Source organism: Cyprinodon tularosa, unplaced genomic scaffold, assembly GCF_016077235.1.
Source record: "Cyprinodon tularosa strain WSP-4 unplaced genomic scaffold, ASM1607723v1 ctg198, whole genome shotgun sequence".
Classification (NCBI taxonomy): domain Eukaryota; kingdom Metazoa; phylum Chordata; class Actinopteri; order Cyprinodontiformes; family Cyprinodontidae; genus Cyprinodon; species Cyprinodon tularosa.
In genome coordinates, this window is record NW_024038724.1 from 1,459,168 (window position 1) to 1,467,093 (window position 7,926).

The following is a 7,926-nucleotide window of genomic DNA, read 5'->3' on the forward strand; positions in this document are numbered from 1 at the left end:
ATTATCAAACAGCTTAGGATTAATTAATTCTGTTATGCTGATGATACTCAACTATATTGGTCCATAAATCCGGATGAAACTAAACCTCTACATAGACTAGAGGCATGTCTTGAAGACATAAAAACCTGCATGACTCTTAACTTTCTGCTTCTGAATACAGATAAAACATTAGTTTTTGTCTTTGGACCAGAGTCTTTTAAAAAGAAGCTGATTAGTCAGTCAATTCATTTGGATGGGATTAAATTGATCTCAGATAACAAAGTAAAAAACTCTGATCAGGACCTGTCATTTAAATCCCACATCAAGAAAAATTTAAGAAAAATAACAAACACTAAAATACACAAGAATAACCGGAGCTGCAATTAAGCAGCTTTCAAAACAATCCAAATGGAGTTCCAAAAGAAAACCAAAAACAGGGCCACACGGATTGTAAGAAAATCAAAAGCAATACTTGTATCTATTATTGATTTTTAAAGATATTTGAGGACAAAGGAAAGCAAAAAAAAACAAAACATCTATCTATCTATCTATCTATCTATCTATCTATCTATCTATCTATCTATCTATCTATCTATCTATCTATCTATCTATCTATCTATCTATCTATCTATCTATCTATCTATCTATCTATCTATCTATCTATCTATCTATCTATCTATCTATCTATCTATCTATCTATCATCTAATCTGCCAGTGAAATAGATCTGTCAGTTGTACAATCTGAATAAACAATATTTTCCAAAAAAATAAACTCTTAAGGACTCTTTAAGGTTTGTTAGAGAACACCAATGAACCAGGGAATATTTCAAAATCAACAAAACCAGAAAACACATTTTTGTTAATATACCAGATTAGAACTCACATCTGTTTCCATCTGAATCTGCTTTGCCCTAGTGTTTTGAATGGTATGAAAATCTGAGGAACATATGGTGCTATATTGTAGTAGCTTTAATGTTTCATCTGGAATAGCTCTGGTGCTCTCTAGTCCATTCCCTCCTTCTGTGCACTTAATGTACAGTCTGTTGATATTGGATTTGGGTTGGGATGCACCATACATGGTGAGTAGCTTTGAAGTTAGATCATCTGTGGTCTGTATATTTTCTTTTGGTCAACTTATTTTCCAAGCAGGAAATTTGATCACTGTCAAGACTGATGTTTGTCCTCACCCTGTTTTTGGCATCAATTCTTTTCTTCTTCTCCTGCACGATATTTCGCAAACTAGTTCCTGTTTTACTTCGGAGCCCAACTGATAACACTATACCTCTTTATTTGAATAACAGAATATGAAAAAAATGAGCTTCAAATTAAAAACTGAGTTAAAAGATAAAAGTCATTGAATACGTAAAGTAGGTTTATAAAATAAAAGTGTCACAAAATAATACTCAAATATGTAATACATAAATGAATAATAAAATACATAAAATATCAGGTTAATAAATCTTTTAATAAATAAGAAAATATTGAGATACAATAAAATAAAAGATGGAAAAAAAATAATTAATAATATTAATTATTATATGTATCAATAGCAGTATTTATGTAATTTAAAATAAAAACGTTTGCGACCCTAGCTAGGGTAAACCGTGAAAGAAAATGGATGGATGGAAGGTTCTCCATAGTCCTTGGTGATTGTGATTGTTTTCCTATTCTACAAAAAAAAAAAAAAAATACAAATAGAAAAGAATATCAAAGATTTAGGATTAAGGTTTACAACCCAAGTTTTGTTTTTGTTTGATCCAGGAGTTTGGAACAGAATTTTTGAATTTAGTAATCCTCTCATCAGAACATCATTCAGCTTGCTGGTTATTTAAAAGCTAAGTTCTCCATGGAGCCTAAAATGTAAGGTGATATGCTGATAGTAAAAATACGTCAAACAAACCACTCAGGTTTTTTTTTTAGTAATTGAACAAACCAAGAAAAAATCCTTAGACTTAAATAAATAAATAAATAAATACATATATATATATATATATATATATATATATATATATATATATATATATATATATATATATATATATATATATATATATATATATATATATATATATATATATGTTTGATTAAAGAATTTCCTTTCCACACATGGTTTGTTACTTAAGTATCTCAGTGTTCCTAGTCTCAACGTGTGACTCTATAGTTTATTAGTTTGCATTTAATGAACAAAATTTGGATTTTATAATATTTCATGAGGTAATTAAGTTACATTTCAATTTTAAAGATATACTTTATTACACCATTATAAAATGCAGCAACTACATAATTCTGCATTTCTATTGGATAATGAAGCATTACATCCACTTTTGTGGACAGTTTGGGTTTTAACAGGCACAACTTTGCTTGTTTCCCCACATATGCGCTTTAACAACATGAAAGGTAGCAGATCCAGAAGGATAATAAACACAGAGGTGCTTTAGTACTGGCCCTAGTATATGAACACCAACTGCTGATAAAAGCAACACTGCTTTGAAGAAGGAGAAAAGCATCAATGCGGCTAACATCAGCTAGAAAGCCACATAGTCACTAAAACATATTGATGCAGGAGTTGAGGCTGGAAGAGAAGAACAGTTTAGTGAAAATGAGACCCTTTGTTAAAGATGCTTCACAAATCCCTGATTGAATAAAAAATAAATAGCAATGTAAACACATTTTTGGTTCAATTGTCAAGAACCGACATTTTTAACAACTTAAAACATTTGCCACTGCATCCATCATTCTCTGAAATATTAAGACTAAGAACCAATGATAAAATTGGTTATGAATTAAGAACCATTCCAATTTAACAACATATCCTAAATTGTAACCATTTCCATTGATTTACATGATTTGTGTTCTGTGTGTAGTAGCATTAGTTGGCTAAGTGGGTTCAGGCCAAACAGTGAGGATAAGCTTTCTCCTTTGCATATGACGCATTTGAAGACTTGAACAATTGGCTTAATTTTGGCCTCTAGGGCATTTTCCACATCCTCATGGTATTTGTAGTGCAGACTCTCCAATTGTTGACCCTACACAGCTTCATGGAGTCCAGGGTTTACATGTGTGTCATACATTGTGTTGTAAGCTTTTTTTGTGAATATTTCAAGCAGTAAACCCATTTCTTTGTCTGGCTTTGTATTGGGCAACTGTTCTGTCCAGCAGTAGCTGGTATTTGGCTTCTCTGTTATTTTGTTTTTTTTTTACCATGCGTCTGCCATACGTATATTTATCAATCTGGCTGCTTATCTGAGGTGCTGTGATGCCTGATAGGACCTTCTGTGCTGTGAGGAGAAAGGTTATTGGCCTGTGCTTGGATGGGATTGTTCCCTTATGGGGATCTGTGATATAAGGCCTGATCTATCCTCAATCAGTTATTTAGGGTGGGTTATATTCCTTAAGAGTTGATGCATTTTTGTTGGAAGATACTTATATAAAGAAGTCACCTTTTTGCACCATTATAGAGGGACTGTATTCAGGCTTGGGGCTGTCCAGTTCTTCATACCTTTTTGTTGGACATCTGCCATGCTGCTATTTACTGGATTTTGTTCAGTTATATTATTCAGGTGTGCTCATGTTGCCACAGTGTATCGTTGTTATTTGATCCCTCCTTCTCCCATAGGTCTTCCAGTACTGTTAAGCCTCTAGCCTCGGAGGAGTTAGCACTGTGTTATCAGCCTGCCTCTGGTGTTATGTGGTTTGGTGGAGAACAGTTGGTGTATTGGTCAGGCTTCTGTCTTTCTTTGTGTATCTACATAGTTATTATTATGTATTATTTCTGTGTATAGATAAAGGAAGAGAAAGCAAGATAGAGATTTGTCCCAGGTGTTGTTCTTGCAAGAACACACTCTTGCCAATTAGTTTTCTGTCATAATCTTGGTGCTGATTACTAACTCCATTCACCTGTCCAACTCTGCCTTGTTTCTCATCACTGCTCACCTGATCCACCCTGCTCATGCCTCTATTTAAGGTGATTGCATCCACCTGATTATTCCTGATTATTCTTGTTCTCCCTACCCAGTGGTGAGAGTGTTTGGAGAGTTCCTTGGTGTTTCTTATTTCCTGATCATGACCTGTTCTGCCTCTCAACCACTTAGCCTGCTTGTCTGATCTCAGAGGTGAGAGTGCTTTTACTTTACCTGAGTGTTTCTGATCACTTGTTCCTGACGTGTTCTGGCTCTCAACTACTGAGCCTGCCTGTTCCTGTCTGAACTGTTTGCCTAAACTGTCTTTGGACTCCTGGATCTCTGAGCCTGCCTGTTCCTATTTTGATCTGTTTGCCTGACCTGGCTTTGGATTCCTGCTTTCTCTCTGGGGCTGCAGCATCTGGGACATTCTTGGCTACGCCTGCTGCGTCTTGCTGGCAGCCCACCGGCTAGATCCTACCTTGTCCTTTGGACTGAACTTGTAAACCAGGTTAGTGACTCACATTCATAATCTTCTTCCATTCGATGTAGGTGGTCACTAACCTTTGTTTCTCTACTGCAGAGTTTCCTGCCTCCTGCTATTCTAATATGCCTGCTTATTTTAATAAATGGCTTTTGAGTAATCACACTTTCTGCTTGCCTGAATACTGGGTCCTTTTGTTCTGAATCTTGAAAAAAAAAAACTTTTGTTTGTATTGTAAAAAAAAAAAAAATAAAAAAAAAGCTTCATAATATCAACTTTCCAACTCAATATTTTAAAGTCAATAATGGCTATAGACATTTTGCATCTAGTGTTTAATTTACTTTAATTCACTAGACTGAGATCTCTAATTAGAGGCCTGGAGAATTATCAAGAGAATTTTTTCTGTCTGGAGGCCGACCAGAGAGGGTGTTAAACCATCCATGATTGAAGTGCTATAAAAAAAAAAAAAAACATGGTCATGGTTTGTTTCACAGCTAAACTGCTGAAACTGTCAAGAGATTTTGACCCATTCATGTTGGTCTGTGCTAGATTTGGATGCCATTTAACCAATCTTGCAACACTGATGATGAATTCTGATGTGAGCAATATCAAAAGGATGAGGAAAAAAAACAAAAAAAAATAGAGACAGCTCCCAGAATCAAAGCCTTCCTTTGAGAGAGCATGATCAAAAAGATCCTGCCTTCCATTTCCTGTGGTGCACTTTTTGGAGAGAGAGGGGACAGTACCTTGCTCATACAAACAGAATACACTGCTACCAAAACCTTCCCCAACTCTTTGCACATTCTGATTGCCTCAAGAGATAAAGAGATAGAGGTAGAGAGGGAGAAAAGGGGAAAGGCAGGAAATATGATCATATAGCACAGTATGGCCCCCCCAAAAAAGGCCAGTGAAATATGCCATTCTGCAATCAGTGTACACAATCAGCTGCCAGAGCCTGCGGAGGTGGTGGAAGCTGGGGAGTCCTTAGCTTGGCTGGGCTCAACAGGTGACATGAAAGTCTGAGCATAGGGGTGACTGAGAGCCTAATGGGATGAGGTGGCACCTCGACTCCAGCCAGAGACGAGTGGGTGGAGAGTCAGACGGATGAGGGAGCTGCCAGCAGAAAGAGATGACCCTATCTTAGCCCTCTCTTCACCTCTGTACGAGCTTAGATGGGTGTAAAGTTGAGCTGAAATATTTTTTAAGATGCTTCAGCAAGGAAAATGCTTTCTGAAAAGATGAAACTTTGTTTTTTTCCTGCAGAAGTTAATTAAAAGAAGCAGCACCCAAATACAGCAGCTTGCAAAAATTTTCACACGCTGTTAGCCTGTAACACAAATTGCAATGTTTTTGTTGGTAATAAAAGTAATATACAACCACAAAACAGTACGTAGTTAGGAAATGGAAGAAAAATAACACGTCCATAACTTTTTTCAACAATTTGCAAAGCCTGCCATGTTTATAATTTTTTATTATTTTAACACATTTTTATCAGCCATTTCATAATCAGCCAGGCTGAGTCAATAATTTGTAGAAGTACTTCCTCCTTCAAATAAAACTAATCTTTTAGGGTTGGTCTCTATCTACTTTGCACATCTATAAACTGAACAATTGGCCCATTTTTCATTTGTAAAACTGCTCATCAGTCAGAATGGATCAAGAGCATGTGTATATTAAATTCTTATGTCTTGCAATATACTCTTGCCTTGGGTTTTGGATTGTCCAGCTGATAGGTGACAATTATTACAAATATAACTTTTTTTAAATTCAAATACGGTTCCTCCAGGATTGCAATATTTATATTACCTACAATCTTTACACTAACCCTGACACAGATTTACTAGAAAACATGATATTCCTCTGCCATGTATCAACAAGGGACTGACGTATTCAGATATAGAGCACAACCTAATGCTAGCCACATAATGTTTTACATGTGAAGAACACAATGTTTGTTTTCTTTACATGGCTTATGGCAAACAGGACCTGTGTTTATAGGTCTTCATTAGGCTTTTTGGCTACGTTCACACTGCAGCCTAAAGTGACCCAATTGACAGGAACCACAAGAAATTACCCAATTTCTTTTTGCACACATGTGGCCTGCATCTGATCTTGTGATGGCAGTCTGAACAACAATGATCCGATTTTTTCCCATGAGACCCAGGCCACTTTGCTATGTGGTCCTGAATCCGACACAAATCTGATCATTTCATATGCGACCTGTGTCTGAACGACCAGGTGGCATTCATCCAACCTGAATGTCATTAATACTAAACAAAGGTCACTATTCAGCGTCTTGCTATGCAGAAGCAGGAAGAAAAAAAGCAATCATGGCGGACAAATATATGGAGGGCAGTCCTTTTTTTTTTAACCATCTTGAAAAGATTGAGTTTTTAAGGTTGGGAAAGATTGCTAGATGCGCTCCAGCACGACCATCCATGTTTACTTCCGTAAACACAGAGCACGCTTGTTTAAGACGTCATTGCGTCCTCTACTTTGCATGCAGGACAGTTAGGTTTTATGAATGTATTTCACACAGGAGATCACATACAGGTCGCATATACTTGGAAATGTGAATGATAACGCAAAAAAAAAATCGTATTTCACAAAAAAATCCTAATTAAGCATTAAGGTCTGTACTGTGAACGTAGCGTTTGCTCACTGGTGTTCTCTAATAACCCTCAGAGGGCTTTATTGAACTGCCTTTTAGATTTTTATCAACAAAAGTATTTAAGCATCACTATTTTCCTCATTGAAGATGGTACTAATGATGTGGGGAATAAAATCACAGGGTGTGAATACTTTTGAAATAATCTGCAACATCTTATTTTAACCGAGTCCAAAGGCAGTGAAGTAGGAGTGTAATTACAGCAAACTTCAGCACAATTATGATGAAAGGATGACAGCAAGTAGTTCAAAAGCTGAACTGACAAACTATAAACGCTAATTAGGCTGATGAAACATTTATCAGTGAACAGCAAAGTCTAACATTAATCAAACGGCTCAGATAAAAATTCTGTAATCTTCTGTCATTGTCTTTGTGGCACACTCAGCACAAATGGTACAGACTATGCAAGTTGTAACGTGAATGGAATCCTAGTGTGTCACATCAATCTTGCTGAAGCATCAACAACAAACCATCCCATAAAACAATAGGTATTACAATCACATCACCAGCAGAGGCTCTATTTCAGTCCTGCTTTTGTCACACAGACAGAAAGCTGTGCATTTTCAAACAACAAACCATTTTCAGAGGGGAGCCAAACGCTGCAGCTGAGTCAAAGCCTGTGGTGCCTCTGACGCAAGCAGGAGATGCTAAAAGGGAGCAGCTGAGAAGGTCGGTGGATGTGAGTTTGTTTGGGTCTGGGCTTTTGTTGATGCATTTTAATTTGATTGTTGCACATTGCGTCACTAACCTTCATCAGAGAGAACATCAGTACATGGTATTTTCTGTCTGTGTCAATTCATCAATGTCATGTTTAAATTAAAAATGGCCATGTGGCAGGAAGATTTCCAAATGTGTTGCATTTGCCACACTTGTTGAGTTCGACTTTGCTAGTCTTT

General features: G+C 36.5%; 1 protein-coding gene across 1 annotated transcript in view; it reads right to left on the minus strand.

Moving 5' to 3' along the window:
• Positions 1 to 7,926, minus strand: part of grik4 (glutamate receptor, ionotropic, kainate 4) — a 413,635-nt gene that overhangs the window by 56,875 nt on the left and 348,834 nt on the right. The window lies entirely within an intron of this gene.